General features: G+C 44.7%; 1 long non-coding RNA gene and 3 other non-coding genes across 4 annotated transcripts; 2 read left to right on the top strand and 2 right to left on the bottom strand.

Annotated features, from left to right (window-relative positions):
• The first annotated feature begins 4,575 nt into the window (after window positions 1–4,575).
• Window positions 4,576–16,720, top strand: LOC121500130. The gene is made up of 3 exons (XR_005990309.1): window positions 4,576–4,676; window positions 16,123–16,378; window positions 16,634–16,720. It is a non-coding gene; the product is annotated as an uncharacterized LOC121500130 (long non-coding RNA).
• TRNAI-AAU lies at window positions 5,646–5,719 on the top strand. The gene has a single exon. It is a non-coding gene; the product is annotated as a tRNA-Ile (tRNA).
• TRNAV-AAC lies at window positions 9,956–10,028 on the bottom strand. Its single transcript has one exon. It is a non-coding gene; the product is annotated as a tRNA-Val (tRNA).
• Window positions 16,013–16,085, bottom strand: TRNAA-AGC. Its single transcript has one exon. It is a non-coding gene; the product is annotated as a tRNA-Ala (tRNA).
• Window positions 16,721–16,754: the final 34 nt, after the last annotated feature.

Here is a 16,754-nt window from a genome sequence, read left to right as displayed (position 1 = left end):
ACTAAAGCAATATCATGATAAAAATAAAAATAAAATTTATTGTTTACAAAGTGTAAGATGTATTTTATGAAAAGAAATTAAGATGTAATAAAATCCAGATTCTCCTATGTGTGCCTCCTGACACAATTCTCAGGCTGTTCCTCACACTTCGTACCCCAAAGGAGAAAGTTTGGTTTTCCTACCACATTTTTTATTAACTTTGAGCAGAGGCCCCAAAACCTGTGTTTGTAAAAGACATTTTGATCTATCTGTTCCTTTTTTGGTTTTGTATGTAACATTTTATGTTTTATTTTTTTCTTTTTAAACCAGCACATAAGCGTTCAGGGGAGATGAGCTAAAGAGAAGTCTGCCTGGTGTACATCTCTCCAGATGCCCATGCAGCCCGGGAATTGGGGGAGCCTGACAGGGGTGCAAAAGCTGGAGAATGCAGGTGTCGATCCCGCTACCTCTCGCATGCTAAGCGAGCGCTCTACCACTTGAGCTAATTCCCCGTGATGTCTTTGCTCTTCAGCCTATTTTTTTATAATCTTGACACAAATTTCATTCCAGTGCAACTTCAGTTTCCAGGTAGTTCACACCCTCAGGAAACTTCACTACCAAGGGAGAGCCGGGACTGGAGCTGGTCAGAGACAGCCTGGGACCCGAAAGGCACACACCACCTCTGCGTGCAGAAGGGAGGGACAAAGCTGTGCAGCTAGCTCTGCCAGCTTCACTCTCCGGATTAGATGAGAGTGGGGGAAGGGGTCCTTCATTAGCAACTACTCGGAGTCATCTGGGAGTGCATTGCACTTGAATACCACCTTCTGTACTCCGTCTCCTAAATCTGGGAACAAACCCAAGCATCTTTCCACGTGTTGTTCCTTCAAATAATTCATCTTTTATCTGATATCTCTTAATAGTTCCTCCTTTAAGGGAGTTGGGATTTGCTGTTATCTATTTCCTCCTTGAGTCATGGGCTTATCTGTTGAATTATAGATCACTGGATCTAGCAATTCTTTTTTAAAGAAGTAACTGGATTGGGGAACTCAATTATGATGGTTTATTTTACAGTGGTCCATATTGTGATGCCTATTTTAAAAATATCAACATGATTGAAGCATAATGTATATACTGTGGAGGTCGAGAGAATTAGGGCCATTCAAGTTTAACATTGGCATGAGTACAGCCATTGTAGCTTTGGCAGCCATCTCAGCCCACTATGACCAGGCCACTGTGACCAGGAACTGAACTCTACCTTACCCTGGCTACAGACAAAATCACAAAGCATGCCCTTATTGGAATAAGGAAGCAAGAGCTTGTGAGACCTCTTTACTGGAGATTCTCACACCTCTACCCTTACTGAAAAACCCCACCTTACCCCTAGACCAGCCCATAAAAAACCAGCTGTAACCCACCTTGGGGTCCAAGTCCCTGCTCCGCTGTGTTGGGTATACTTGGACCCAAGCTCGAGTTTGTTAATAAACCCTCATGTACTTGCATCAGTGTTGGTTCCTTGGTGGTTTTCTCGGATTTGCAATCTTGGGCACAACAATACAACAAAATGCACACATTTCAATGAATTTTGACAAATGTACCCACACATGAAACCATCACCACAAAGAAGATATAGGACACTTTCACCCTAGGAGTTTCCTAGGGCTGCCGTAACAAAATACCCAAGGCTGGAAGGCTTAAAACAAACATTGATGGTCTTAGTTGTAGAGGCTAGATGTCTGAAGTCAAGGTTTCTGTTAGGCCATGGCTCCTGAGCAGAATCCTTCCTTGAATTGTGTTCTTGAATTTTGGATGGTTTTTCACTCAACATGTTTTGGAGATTTCGCACAACTTTGTTGTGTGCATCAGTTGTACATTCTTGTTACTGCTGGCTGTTTTTCCATAGTCACATCAGCTTGCCTTTGGTCTTAATCTTGAAACAGAGGGTCTGAACCAGCCAGTGTTAGGACAATTGGAGCTTCGTTTGTGTCATTCAGCATAACTTGTAAACTTGTTCGGTGTTGTGAGTCATAGGGCTTTTGCAAATTCTCAATTTGTTAATTTCTCACTTTGTCCTCTTTCCTCCCACTAGGGCCACGAAGACCCAGTTACAGCCCAGTCGGGGAGGCCTTAGCTGCGAAAATCCTCAGCGAATCCGGAGAACGGTCTCCTTCTAGAAATATGAAAGCCGAGAAGTTAAAGGACTTCTCTAAGGACACATAAGCTAAAGAGGGAGAGGATCCCATACCGAGCTCGCTTGGTCTGTGGCCGTATCCCGACGGACGCGACCTTCTAGACAGGGGAGGGGATGGGGTGTGGGGAGGGGCGCGGGGCTCCGCGGACCTGGTGCTGCGTTCCCCGGGGGTCTGTGCCTGGTCTCGGGCGCCAGCAGGGTCCGGGGGCGGTAGCGATTGCCGGCCGCCTGCACCCCTGGGACCCAGCCCGGGAGCTGAGGGGTGGGCTGTGTGGGTGGGAAGAACGGAGTCCAGGCCGGAGAAGGGGAGCTGAGGCGCGGAGAGGCCTCTGTCCCGCTGCGCATCGGCTTTCCAGGCCTGCTCAGAGAGCGCTGGGACAGCACTGGTCGCTTCCCACTCCGGGCACTCTCCCGTCTCTCTCCAGCGGGCAAAGGGCTCGGGTCCCTGACAGCTTCTTTCTCTCTCCCTCAAGGCCCCCCTACCGATCTGAGAGAGTGGGGTGTCCCGTGATTGTCTAGGAATTCCTTAGGCACCCCAGGCTGGAGCGTGCTTGCTTGCTTGCTTTCTCTCCCACCCTCCCAGGCTGGAGATTTCTCCTCTCCTCTCCTCTCCTCTCCTCTCCTCTCCTCTCCTCTCCTCTCCTCTCCTCTCCTCTCCTCTCCTCTCCTCTCCTCTCCTCTCCTCTTCCCCTTCCTTCCTCATCTTTCTTTCTTTCTTTCTTTCTTTCTTTCTTTCTTTCTTTCTTTCTTTCTTTCTTTTTCTTTCTTTATTCTTTCTTTCTTTCTTTCTTTCTTTCTTTCTTTCTTTCTTTCTTCTTTCTTTCTTTTCTTTCTTTCTTCCTCTCTCTCTCTCTCCCTCCCTTCATTCCCCTTCCTTCTTTTTCAGGAATATTATTGCTATTATTATTGAAGTACAGTTGGCACAGTGCTAATTTAGCTACCAGTGTACAACATAGTGATTTGACAATTCTATACACTGGTCAGTGCTCATCATGATAACTGTAGTCACCATAGCAAGTTATTACAAAATTATTTATTATATTCCCAATGTTGTGCTTTTTATCTCTGTGACTTATTTATTTTATAACCAGAAGTTTGTACCTCTTAATCCCTTTATTTCATACTCTCATCCCTCTGTCAACCACTAGTTTATTCTCTGTATTTATGAGTCTGTTTATTTTGTTTTGTTTTTTTTGTTGTCATTTGTTCTTCTTTATTTCTTTTTTTTTCTTTTAGATTCCACATGGAAGTGAAATTATATGGTATTTGTCTTTCTCTGTCTGACTTATTTCAATTAACATAATCCCCTCTGGGCCCACACATATTGATACAGATGGTAAAGTCTTATTCTTTTTTTATGGCTAATATTACATTGCATATATGTACACACCTGTAGATAGACACTTCTATCCATTCATCTGTTTATAGACACTTAGGTTGCTTCCATATCTTGGCTATTGTCAATAACGCTGCAATAAACAGAGGTGCATGTGTCTTTTCAATTAATGTTTTCATTTCTTTGGGTAATGGAATTACTGGATCATACGGTATTTCTATTTTTAATTTTTTGGGGGGACCCTCCTACTGTCTGTCATGGTGGCCACATAGTTTGCAGGAGGGCTCCTTTCCTCCACATCCTGGTCCAGGTGCCTCATGTTTGTTTTTGTTTTTCTGACAACTTAAAGATATGTTTCAATTTCTTTTTTCAGGTTCCCAGGGGTTTGACCTGTGGGGGGTGGATTGGGGTGGGATGATCGCTGAGGTTGGTCATCAAGTTCAAAATTTGGAGGCAAGGAGAGGAAAAGCTTCTTGTGTGTCCTGTTCTCTCCTGCGTGAAATTCGCAGGGAAATGATGACAAGGAAAGGCATCACAAGGCTGGGTTCTCTGCAGATCGTGGGACAGTCGTGGGGCCGTGTCACACGGGAAAACATGGCGAGCTCAGGCTGAGTTCACCAAGCCCTCACAGAGACCGAGTACTACGGGGAACTGTAGCTCGTCAGGCTCCAAGGCGCGGGAGTGCTCCGCCCCAGGGCGCCACGACCTAGCCCATTCCCCGAGTGCTTATCTGTTCTGTCTTTTCCTTCCCCTTCTTGGGCGTCTGCTTTCCCGCCAGACAAAAGGCACAAAGAGGGTGTGTTTCCTCAACTCCTTTTCTAGGAGCTTTTTATCCAGTTTCCTGTCCGCAGCCTCTCCCCGAGGCTGGGCGCCCAGGCGGTCTCCGGAGAGGAGGAGGAGTTGGAGGAGGAGGAGGAGGAGGAGGAGGAGGAGGAGGAGGAGGAGGAGGTAGGAAGGAGGAGGAGGGAGTCGAGGAAGACGCGGGGCCTCCACCCGCCAGCCCGGAGCACTTGCAGCAGGTGCAGGAGGCTGGGCCCCGGGTTTGCACTCTGCGGCGGTGCCTGGGCCTCAGGGAGCCGACCCGGGAAGACCCGCCAGCCCGAAAAAAGTGAGCTGGAGAAACGTAAGCGTCAAGTCCAAAAGTCACGAGCAGAAACGGCACTAGAGCAAACGGTGAGAGGCCGCGCACCTGCTTGAGAAGCGGGCGGTGGGCGGAGACCCCCTCACTGGTTCAGACGCCCGGTGCGGGCTCAGGGTGCCGCGAGGTCCTGGCTGCTGCGGGGGTGCCTGCCCCCTCCCCGTGGCTCTGCGACGCTGCGGGCCGCCCACCCCACTTTACCTAAGATCCCAGACGTTTCCAAAAACGAATCGCACCAGATTCGTTTGGGGGAGAAATGGCTAGCCGGGCGGAAACCCGCGCGCGGGCGGAGGGGACGTCAGGGCTCCTATCCCAAGCGGAGCGGTCACCGCCGTCCCAGGGCGAGACCTGCGGAGCTCCCTGAGGTCAGCCTCTTGGTCTAAGGACCGGGAGCCCCAACTTGAAGGTGGGCGGCTGTTTGCACCCACGGCCTGAACGTGTTTCGAGAAACAATGCAGACACGAAGAATGCAATGGAACATGTTTGTCTCAAGTGACTTTTGCAAATAGAACTATGGGAGTGCTTTCCCGAATTGGGTAAAAATAGGGAATAGGGGTAAAATTCTGCCTTTAAGGGAAAATGGGCGAAGAACCCAGTGGGGATGGTGCTAGAAGCCGCGTGTAGAGGAGCAGGTGGAGAGGAGCAGGTGGAGAGCCAGGGTCTCCAAATTCGACTCCTGCCAGTTACTCCGTGGGAGTGAGTTCGGGAAGAAAAGTAGAAGGGATGGAAGGAGCCTGGCCAGAGGAGGGATAGAGGGTGGTGAGATTGTCTTTCAGATGATTGTCGCGAAAACTCAAGGTCCTGTAACACCTGAGCAGGTGACATTTGAACTCTCCATGTGTAGTGCTGTATTTTAACTGAAATGTCGGGCTTACAACGAACCGAAGATCGTGACTTCTCCCAAACTCCAAGGTGAATTTGAAGAAAAAACTTTCTTTCAGAGTGATGGGAATAATATTGTTCTTCATTATGTGTCTAAGGTTAGAAAGGGCTCACCAGCATTCGGCCGGTTAGCTCAGTTGGTTAGAGCGTGGTGCTAATAACGCCAAGGTCGTGGGTTCGATCCCCGCACGGGCCAGTGTATCTTTTGTTCTTTTTTTTTTTTCCATTAAAAACTGCTGTGCTCTAAAAAAAAAAAAAAAAAAAAAAAAAAAAAAAGAAAGAAACTCTAAGAGATTAATAAAAGAACAGATTAACGGCTCCTTAATCTCAACAGGGTGGAGAGTGGTCAACTGTGGTTTTCTGTGTGGGATTTCCTGTTCTGGGAGGATCCCATGAGAAGGGAACTGAGAACAGAACGAAAAAGATGTGAGCCTCCAGAAAGGAAGTGAAATCGGTAGCTATGTGAAAACCAGAAACGCTGGGCTTTCCCATCTTTTTACATTTCCCAAGATGTTCAAAGATTCCTCAACCATTACTAGCTCCTCAGGTGAATTTTTCTAGTTACGATTCTGCTTTCTTGCAGGGGGCTGTCCTTGGCCTGAGCAGGGTGAGTAAAGCCTTTCAGAGCAAGTCAGAGCAGAGCCCTGGCCTCTGCTCCAATCTTCACTCCTATTTCCTCTTTTTTCCAGGTCTTGACTCCAGGGGTGCTGGACCTAAGATGTTTCATACAGAATGCTCAAACTTTCATTGCTCTTTGCTTGTCAAGGTACTTGCTAGACCTGAAACCATCTTCCGGGAGGCGTCTTGTCTCTGATGTCTCTCCCAGTTTTCTGAGGTTGGATTGTGTTCCTTCCAAAACTCCTGGAGATCCAGGAAAACATCTATTTTGTGGCATTTACCAAGTTATGAATGTCTGTTACTCAGCCATCTTCTCTATGAGATTGTAAGAGCCTTGTGGGCAGGATGCTTATTGCCTAGTGCTAAGTGCTTTTAAAAATCTGCATTAATGACAAAAGAATGAAAGAAATATGTGCAGGCCTGAAGGAAAGAGTGTGACAGGTGCTTCACATGGACCTTACAGGTCTGTGACATCAAGCTGTCTGAACACAGTGCACTGAGGTCCATTGAGGGGTAGACTACAGTACATGGTGGTTGGACCCATTTCTCTGAATGTATCCCCAAGGCTCATTCAGAATGGCTGTGTCCCCAGGATCAAGGTGGTGGTACCAGGATCAGGACAGAGCATGTCCAATAGATCCAAAGTCAGGGAAAGTCTAGAAGGTTGAACTAGGCTGAGGCTGGGAGATGGGAGAGAGGAATCTGACCACCTCAGACCCTAAAAGATGGAAGGATAAATATAGACAAGAAATGATCCCTTTTGGTTTCACCACTTGTAGTCTCACTGACATCTACCGACAACTCTAAAACATCAGCTTCATTACTATCACTCTTCTGCACTCTGACCACTCTTGATTTCCTCATTTTGATATGATCTTGGTTTCCTCTCAACTCTGGCCTTTGTATCTGTCAGAGCAGGTAGTTACTGAGACTTTCATGGGATGGCTGGAGGCCAGCAAGGAGGAGGCCATGGCCAGCCACAGGGAAGGTCCAGGCCTGTCCTGGCAGCCCTCACAAGAAGCTGAATCACACCAGATGGGCCCCAGATGGCAATGCCACCACAGGAAACCCCTGAGCAAGTTAGGAAGAAATACTGAGAAACTTGCCTCTAACCTCAAGTTATAAATAGCCTGCCCCTATTAACAACCATCAATAAAAGATAGAAATCCAATCTCTAGGATGCACAGCTGTCTCTCTCTTTTTAAGACTTACTTATTTTAAAGAGAGAGCAGGGGCAGGAAGGGGCAAAAAGACACTTTAGCCCACTTTGCTTCCCAGAGCCTGAGGTGGCACTCAATCCCAGGGCCTTGAGACCATGGCCTGAGCCACGAGCAAGTCAGGTGCTTAGCGACTGAGCCAGCCAGGCTTCCCTCACCAGCCTTTAATCTTCCACCCTAACGTCTTTAACATGTGTGTAGTACATGAAGATACATCAATTTTGTGATTTTCACTTTCTATCATCAACCAGGCTTTAAAGAACTCAAAAGAGAATAACAGTGTATCATATCAACCCAGATGTTTCCTGTCTCTGCTCTTCTTCATTCATTCTTAGTATCTAAGATCCCTTCTGGTATCATTTTTCTTTCTTTCTTTCTTTTTTTTTTTTTTTTGGTATCATTTTTCTTGTCTCACAATCTGTCTAACTCTTTTCTAGCACTTCCACTAATAATGGATTCTCTGTTTTACCTTTGAATGAAGATGTATTTCTTTCACCTTTATGTCCAAAGGATAGTTTTGCTCTACTTAGCCTTCTGAGGTTAATGGGTCTTTTCTTTCAACATTTAATAAATGGTGTGTCATTTCTTTATGGCCCTTGTGGTCTCTGATGAGAAATACATAATCATTCAGATTGTAGTTTCCCTTTTGTTTTTATCTTGACATGTTCAAAAAAATTTTTTTTCTATTGTTTCCAGCAGTTTAATTGTGAGATGTCTGAGTGTGGATTTATTCAGCTTTATCCTGCTTGGGGTTTGCTGAACTTCTTGCATCTGATTTATGTCTATTGCCAAGTTTGGAAATTTTTCAACTATTAACAATTCAATTATTTTTCTTTTTTTCTGGGACTTCTTTCTCCTCTTCTTCTGGGTCTCCAATATTGTGAATAGAATTTCTTTGTTATTTTCCTGTTTGTCCCTGAGGCTCTGTCCATCTCTTAAAACCCACTTTTCTCTCTGTCATTTAGATTGGGTTGCTACTATTGTTCTATCTTCATATTCACTGAACTTCTCTCAGTTATCTCCTGATACAGAGACAACTCAGTGCTTTCATAATTTTGGTAAATACACTTTTCAGTTCTGAAGTTTATACCTGGATTTACATCTTCAGATGATTTGCTAAGATTTTCTAACATTCCATTCATTTCAAAGAATTCCTGCCCCTGATTCTCGAAGCATGTAATCATCACAGGTTTAAAGTGTTTGCCACATGATTCCAACACCTGTGCCATCCCAGAATTGGTATCTGTCAATTCTCTCCTCCAAGTGATTTAAGACTTCTTGGTTCTTCATATAATCCATATAGTTTTGGATTATAACCATTTACATATTATAAGATGTTGTATCTTACTTAGATCTCAGGGAGAATAGCACCAGTTTTGTTTTCCTGGGTGCTTTGCCTTGTACCAAGTACTAACCAGACTTCTAAGTAAGTGTTGTGGTTTCAAGGTCCATTCTTTTTTCAAAGCCTTTACCATACTATTTGGAGGTCTCTGGAGTGTGTGCAGCCCCATGACCAGTGTGGACTTGGGCAGTGGGCTACCACTTACTGCAGTTCTCAAAGTCTGTGCTGTGTTCTTTAGGGTCAGAGCCACTTATTCACAGCTGGAAAGTGCGTTCAAGAGTTCATAAATAACTTTATGTGTTTGCTTTCCATGTGTCTTCCACAATATTTTTTGGTTCCCTGGGGTTCACTGTCTCAGTCCACTGACAAAAGAGTTGGGCTCTTATTTCCCTGGCTCTGCCCTGCGCTTCCAGGATTGTGCTACATTTAAGGCCAAACTGCAGGAGAAATGGAGAAAGAGAGCAACTGGGCAAGTCTCTTGGGATCACAGCTTCTCTGAACACAAATTGTAAATTGATGGTAGGTCTGCTTACCCAGGGGTAGGTGGACTCGGGAAAGCCAGCCTTGAACTTGCCCAGAGGTCATACATGATAGAAACATCCAAATTACTGCGTTCAAAGTGTCTAATATTTTCTCAGTGCAATAGGCTGAAAGATGTGGGGTTGGGAGCTGGAGATTTGGGTGGAAACAGTAAAATCTGGAGAACGTGGGCATCAATCCCACTACCTCTCACATGCTAAGCAAGGGCTCTACCTCCTGAGCTAATTCCCCTACCCTATGGGTTCTTCTCTCCAGTCTTTGTTCTGGTCTCCACGTCATTGTCCACTATGCTGAGAGGCCCCCAAAAGACGGGGAAATGTCAAAGCCTTTCATATGAAACCAGGAATCACCTAAAGGGTATCTTCTCAGATGACGCAGGGCCAGAGAGGGATGGGCACCTATTCCTCCGCCAGAGAAAGGAAGAGAGCAGCTGTGGGAGAACTCTGGCGTCTGAACCCACTGCGCAGTTCAGACTTTCCGGAAGTGGGACGGGATGGGACGGGATGGGGGGACGTCCCCGGAGAGCAGGGGGGGGACTCATCCAGCACGCGCCCGCAAAGGTGGCACAGCTGTCTCTGAATGGTTGTTTCTTAAAGACAAAAACCAAAAACACAGCAACAAAAGGGGGATTATCACTGTTCTTTTCAGCTGGAATAGAAAGAGGCGGTGATTTCCTTTCCTCCCTTCTCCCGGGAGAGGGGCAAAAGACAGGGGCTGTTTCCGCCCGGTTTCGAACCGGGGACCTCTCGCGTGTTAGGCGAGCGTGATGACCACTACACTACGGAAACCCACGCTCGCCTACCTCTCCGAGATCAGTGTTCAATTCTTGCTAAGTCAGGCCGTGGAGCCGTTCCCTATCTACCCCAGGTGAGAGAGCAGAAAATAAACCCAAAAACCCAGACAGGAGAGCTATAGGAAATAGGAGGACAAATCGCGTCAGAGCGAAGAAATAAAAAATGGACATGGAGGGATACAGATGAGGAGAGCACACAGGGTGGAAGGAACAAGCATGTAGGCAGGATTTCTTGTAAGAGAAAGAGATATACCTGTTCAATTGGAGGTGTGTGTGTGAAATAGACAGAGGGAAATGTGATTGAAAAGCCTGGACATAGAGAGATATATTGAGGAGAAGGGGTTGTCCAGGCTTAAGAACCTTTGAAAAATCCCGGGAAGGTGGTTTACACAATCAAAGTAACATTTTGGAAAAGGTTTTTTTATTTGGAATGACAAAGAGGTTGGAAATGGGGCAATTAGAAGGGAAGAAAAAGGAAAGAAGTTATAGAGCTAGGAAAGGGTTGGGGTTTATCCTGTTAATTCTTGAGATTATCAGTAGCAGGAGTCTTTCTGGGTCATCAGTGCCTGGTACACTGCCTGGCATAGAATACTTCCTTCATAAACATCAGAAGATGGATGAAGGGAGAAGAAAGAAGGATTCTGGCGAGGTTGTGTAGGAAGGATTTACAGTATTCGTCAAGACACTGGGTATAGAGATCTGAGGGAGAGGAAGGAGTCAAAGGCACTTAGAAGTCTTGAAACAGGGTGGCCAATACAGAAGAGATTTTGATTAATGTCTGATGAATGGAAGAATAAATCCATTCATTTACAAGCACCTTTTATATGAATGAAAGAATGAATGGTCCTGCCAGATGGGTATGGGATCTCCTTAAAGAAGAACTACCTGAAGATCTTACTTATTTCTATTATTCTTTCATGCCTTTTCTCTAAAAATTTCCCTAGCTTCACAATCTTTTTTTTTTTTTTTTTTCTGACAGTCTGGGTCTGTATGATCCCTTCAGACCCGTGCTACTCAGAGACCTCAGACTCACAGATTCTTTATTACATCCTGTCTCTCTAGGTGACCCTCACCAGCCTTCTTTGCATCCCAAGGCTAAGTAACCCCCACAAATCTCAATTACAAAGTCACGGAGAGGTTTTCTTCTCACCAGGATCTCTCTGTCTAGAAAACAGGAGCAGGAGGTCCACCTTCCTACTAGCCAAAAAATTGTGAATCTTGAGTTGGAAATGCCCAGCACAGCCTAGTGCAGATGATGATCTCCACAGAGCTCTCTCCACAGCTTTTTTCAGGTTTTCTTTCTTTGTCTATAGCCCAATGATAGAGTATTGTCAAAGATTAAGCCTGAGATGCCTTGTGGGTGAAATAAGAGAAGAATCAGATAAGATAAATTGATAAAGATAAGATAAATCTTGAAAAGATTCAATATTTCCTGGAGTTGAGTTCAGGAGAGAAGCTCTAGGGATCACAGGTGCCTATTAAGAAGGAATGAAGAGTCATTAACGAGAAAACAGGTGCCCTTTCCTCTAGCTTTGAGTGCAAAGAAGGCATTCTAACATTTGACCTGATTCCCATACTAACTTTCTTTTTGACTAATGGTCATTCTAAGCATGTGCCCTAACTAATTTTATGGGTCTAAACTGGTACCAAAGGGTTGCTTCCCTGCCATCCAAGAGGACCTAAGGGCAGGTCATCTCAAACATGATTTCAGCAACAGCAGAATGAAAAACAATGAATTCTGTTAGAGAGTGTTGGTGGAAGGAGAATCCTACCATATGTCACCACAAGAATGATCTATCTCTGAAACAATTTCACATGATCTTGAATGACAGAGGGCCAATGAAAGGTCCCAAATGGGTAGGGATAACAGGGCTTTCCAGAGGTTGCGTATCTTACTATAAAAATAGGGTTGTGGTTGTTACCTGGTTAGAAATATGACATCTAGGAGGAGAATTTGGGGCTGCCTCTCTGGTCCTCACATCTGCACCATTATCTCCTCCCATTGTGTCCCAGGTCACTGGGTGGGGCCTGATCCTTTTCCCTAACTTCCAGAGAAAGATAAGACTGTCATAGGGGTCTTCCTATCCTAGGATCCTGGGACAAAGATAAGAGAGGGGGAAGAGGAGGAGGAAAAGTTTTTAAGTGAACACTGAAACTGGCTTTACTAAGCATTTAACTCTAAAGAAACTTAAAGAAATTTAAAAATGGTCAGGAAAGATCAACAATAAAAACACTAATGCTCCAGGAGTCAGAATCTCTTTTTGTTCTAATTATGTCAGAAATTTTGAGATTTTGAGCCAGAAATAATGGGAAAAGGCTTTTCTCCATTATGAAAGAAAACCTTACACATTTGTTGTCTTCCTTTTTTTGCCTGAGCTCAAGAGATAAGAACTCTGGTGCATATGTCTTTCAAATTGTGAAATGAAATCAAAATTGCTTCTCTCCACCGTGGACTTTCTGGTCAGAGTCCCTGCTTACCATCCTGACCTCTTGAGCCCTCATCTGTGTACTGAGACCCTACTATGGGCTCAGATTACATCCTCCCACAGCTGGGCTTGCCACTTTTCCCAGAGAACAATCGAAGCCCATTTGGAGCGCATTCCTTATCCAGGAACTATGGGAAAATTTAGAAGGGAAGCCTGTTCTGTCCAAGAAGAGAACCCTGGTGAATTCTAATCTTAATCTGCAAATCCATTCCTCAAGCATCTCTGGTGAGCATCTATTCCACAGGGAGAAGGCAACCAAAGTAGTAAATCGTCTACTGATCAATTCCTGACTCTGCTCCAAGAATCCCTCGCTTCTCATTCTCCATATGAAGAAACATGTTAAGGATCTATCAGGTACCACTATTTATCCAACTAAGCCCCTCTTATGTGTAAATAGCTCTCATATCCCCCAGTTTTCTTGATAGGTAAAGATGACTCTAGTGACAGTGTTAGAAAAACTTTGGTCACAAGGATCTCAGCAAGCAGGATGGAGAGACTGAAAAGTTTCTTCATGGTGACAACTCTCATCACTCTTTTCTGGAAAGCTAAAGGAGCCACCTCCACACTCTTGACTCCTTTGATTAGCTAATGATTACCCCCCCCCCCCAGTAAACATTATCACTAGTTGATTTGCATTTTTCATATTTGCTTCTTGTTTGTTTCCCTTACACTCCAAATGAGCTGTAGCTCCAGGAGGGAGGGAATTTTTGCCATGTTTTCACCCTTTAATACTGCATCCAGGACCATCCATTAATATGTGCTCAAGCGATACTTTTTGAGTTACAGAATAAATGATTTGACACTTCTTTCACCTCCTAACTGTGGTGGGGCCAGTTCAGAGCAGGAAGTGGGAAGAGAAATTTTTCCTGTTTCTTCCATAAGACAGAAGGAAGACCAAAAATATAGGATAGCTTGTAGTTTCTGGTGCAATCTAAATTTCTTCACCTTTCATTTCCTGAAACTACCGGGAAGCTCAACAAACTATAAAACTGATGTAACCTTCCTCAGCAAATTCTCCATCAGTGCTCAAAAATCCTTGTAGGAAATATCTGAGAATTTTTCCTTCTGTTCCTGTTTTTTAATCAAAGTAACTGACCTGGAGAAAAACCTAGTCTTGCCCTCTCTGAGACTCAAACTGAGGACCTTCAGATTATGAAATTGACGCTCTGCCTACTGTGCCAAGAAGGCAACTGCCCATGATCTTTCACATTTAAAATAAAATAACAAATATTATTTTCCAAGCACCGCTGGTTTTTTGTTTTTTGTTTTTTGTTTTTTGTTTTTTGGTTTCCAGCATTTAAGAAATGCTACCAATGTGACTTGAAAATCACTCCATGTAAGCCAGTGCTGGACCCAAAGGATTTCACACCCAAGATGAGTGAAGTCCAAGCCTTTCCAGTATTCACCCAAGGATAGGTCCATTTGGGCTGTAAGACTGGGGGCAGTGATGCCTGTCTTTGCTGCTCTGCTGTTCTAATGATGTGGTTTGTCCTTCCCTCAGAGCCCTTTTACACCTCAGGAAGGTGTAAGGCGATCTTACACCTTCCTGGTCTCCTTTGTTGAAAATAAATATAGGAGGTGTTTATTTACTATTGGTTCACTGATGGCCGACTAAAAGAATGAATGAGTGGGTGAATAAATAATCCTCATATTTGTCTACAGTTCAAACTTCTCTGTCTTGGTCTGTTTTATCTTCACTTACATCTACATGACTGGAGACATTCTCCCTACCAAACAGCAACAAAACAACAACTTAATAGAAATCTTGCTGTTTGCTTTGTTTTGTTTTGTCATGTACCATTAATTATACTGAGAGATCTATGGAGATTATCTCATATGGTCCAATTGGATTTTGGCAACAAAACTACTTATCAAAATCTACACTTTCAAGATATAATGGAAGTGCAAGTAAGTTAAGTATTGCTCCTACCATCCTGGAGCTTCTAAGTGGCAAAGCATGAGTCAAGAAGCATACTTCTAGATTCTATACTGTACGCTCTTTCTCTGCTCCAACTCAAGAAGTCTCTGTTCTCCACAGTAGCTCATTCATTCATACACAAATATCTCACTCTCAGCCTCCTTTATGTTGGCCTTTTGGGCTTAGACCCCCCACATCAATATTGATTCATTGTCCTCCTTCAAATCCCACATCCAGTGACTTGAAAATTACTGAGCACTGTTGTTGTGCAATTCTTTTGAATCCATCACTTTTCTTCCATTCATTTAGTACATGTTCACTGGACAGCTGTCCTTTGCCAGGCACTGTACTGGGCTCAGGTATTCAGAAGGAAATCTGATGACTGCAGACCTCAAGAGATGGGAGGATAAATATGGACAAGAAACGATCCATTTCTAGTTTCACTGCTTTGTCTCTCTGGCATTTACAGATAAATAACTCATTCTAAAATATCAAGTTTAATAACATCACTCTATATTAATTTATCTTTGTGGTGATTTTTTCTTTTTACAATATCCCTTCTTATAGTTATTTAGCAATTAATCTAGGTTGCTAATAGTAATTGGTACATGCATTACCATATACATACCTGATATTTTACAGTCTATTATAAAATCAGTGTTAGACCATTCAAGTCATATATATAGAAACCTTATCATCATGTAGGTCCCTTTATTCTAACACCTTTGTGGTGTGTATATAGTATATTCAGATGATGTGTTATAATTTTTGCTTTCAGGCATCAAAAGCTTACTTTAAAAAATAGCGAGAAAGAGAGAGAGAGAGAGAGAGAACTTTAAAGAACTCCAGAGAATAACGCTCTATTGTCTCTACCCAGATATTTCCTATTCTTCTCTTGTTCCTTTGTTTCTGATGTTCCAAATTTCCTACCAATTCTCTTCAGTCTTAAATCTTTTTTTTAAAGCCATTCTGTTACCAGTGAATTTTCTCAGTGTGCTTTCAAGAGAGAATGTATTTATTTCACCTTTATGTCTGAAGGATATTTTTGCTTAGATAAAATTTCAGATGGACAATTATTTTCTTTCACCATTTAAAAAATATTCCTTCTTTTCTCTCTAGCTCCTATGGTTCTGATAAGAAGCCTTCACACATGCAACACCTTTTCCTTGTCCTCTGGCAGCTTTCAATTTCTTTTCTTTAATTTCATTGTGATGTGTCTGGACCTGATTTTCTTTGAGTTCATTCTTCGTGAGCTTTCCTGAACTTCTTGAATCTGGCTTATGTGTTTTGCACTTCCCCGGACTGTGCTGAATGTCGGGCCAAGCTGTAGGGGACACATGGAGAAATACAGAAAATGTGTATGCCTCATCCTTCGGGGATCACACCTCCTCCGAAGAAACGAGACTTATTATAAACTGGCAGTCTACATACCTACGTCCTGGAAAGCCCTCACCAGCCCTGTCTTGTCCATTCCCATACGTCAAAATTCAAAGAAATACCCCCAAATACCCACCACTTTCTCATTTTCTTGAGGCTTGAAATCACCCCCCTGGAAAGCCAACGTCGGACAAAATTTGGAGAATGTGGGCATCGATCCCACTACCTCTCGCATGCTAAGCGAGCGCTCTACCACTTGAGCTAATTCCCCAAGCACGTCTTAGGGACCCTTCCAATTTTTCTTTCAGGAATAGAAGCGCCGGTTTCTGCTTATTATTCGCTGTTTCTGATGGCCAAGAGCAAGGGGCAGTCAAGGCCATTAATGCAGAACTGGAATTCAGCGAGGAGCGCCTCTTCTGCAGACTGCCCCCCGCTAGGGCGCGGGGAGGGCACCGGTTCCTCTGCGCGGAAAGGAGGGGGAGAAAGTCGCTAAGAGAAAAATCCGGTGTCGCCCAGATCTCCGGATGCACATTCCCGGGAGAGGGGCGCGCCGTTTCCAGCACGGTAGGATTCCGGGGAGCGAGGGTCGGGTTGCTCGGCTCCCCCGGGATGGGGACCACGCGCTCGGCGCCGCTGCAGCCTCAGGAAACGGGCGGTGGGGACCGTCCTGGGAGGTGGAGGCAAAAGGGAACGGTTGCTCCCGCCCAGCTTCGAACCTCAAGCCTCTAGCGTGTTAGGCGAGCGCGATGACCACTAGACTACGGAAACCGCTTGCCCCGGGGGGCTTTATCTTAATTTCTGAGATCGCGTTGACTGCAGGTGCAGCGCTCCAAGCGGCGGCCACCAGCGACCAGCGCGCGAGCACAACGCGACCCACGAAGGGGTCTCTCGGGAGGCACCCAGAAGCACCGCCGCATCCGAGCGGAGGAACCCGCAGCGG

Source organism: Vulpes lagopus, chromosome 10 (genome assembly GCF_018345385.1).
Source record: "Vulpes lagopus strain Blue_001 chromosome 10, ASM1834538v1, whole genome shotgun sequence".
NCBI lineage: Eukaryota > Metazoa > Chordata > Mammalia > Carnivora > Canidae > Vulpes > Vulpes lagopus.
This window is presented reverse-complemented; position numbering and strand designations above follow the sequence as displayed.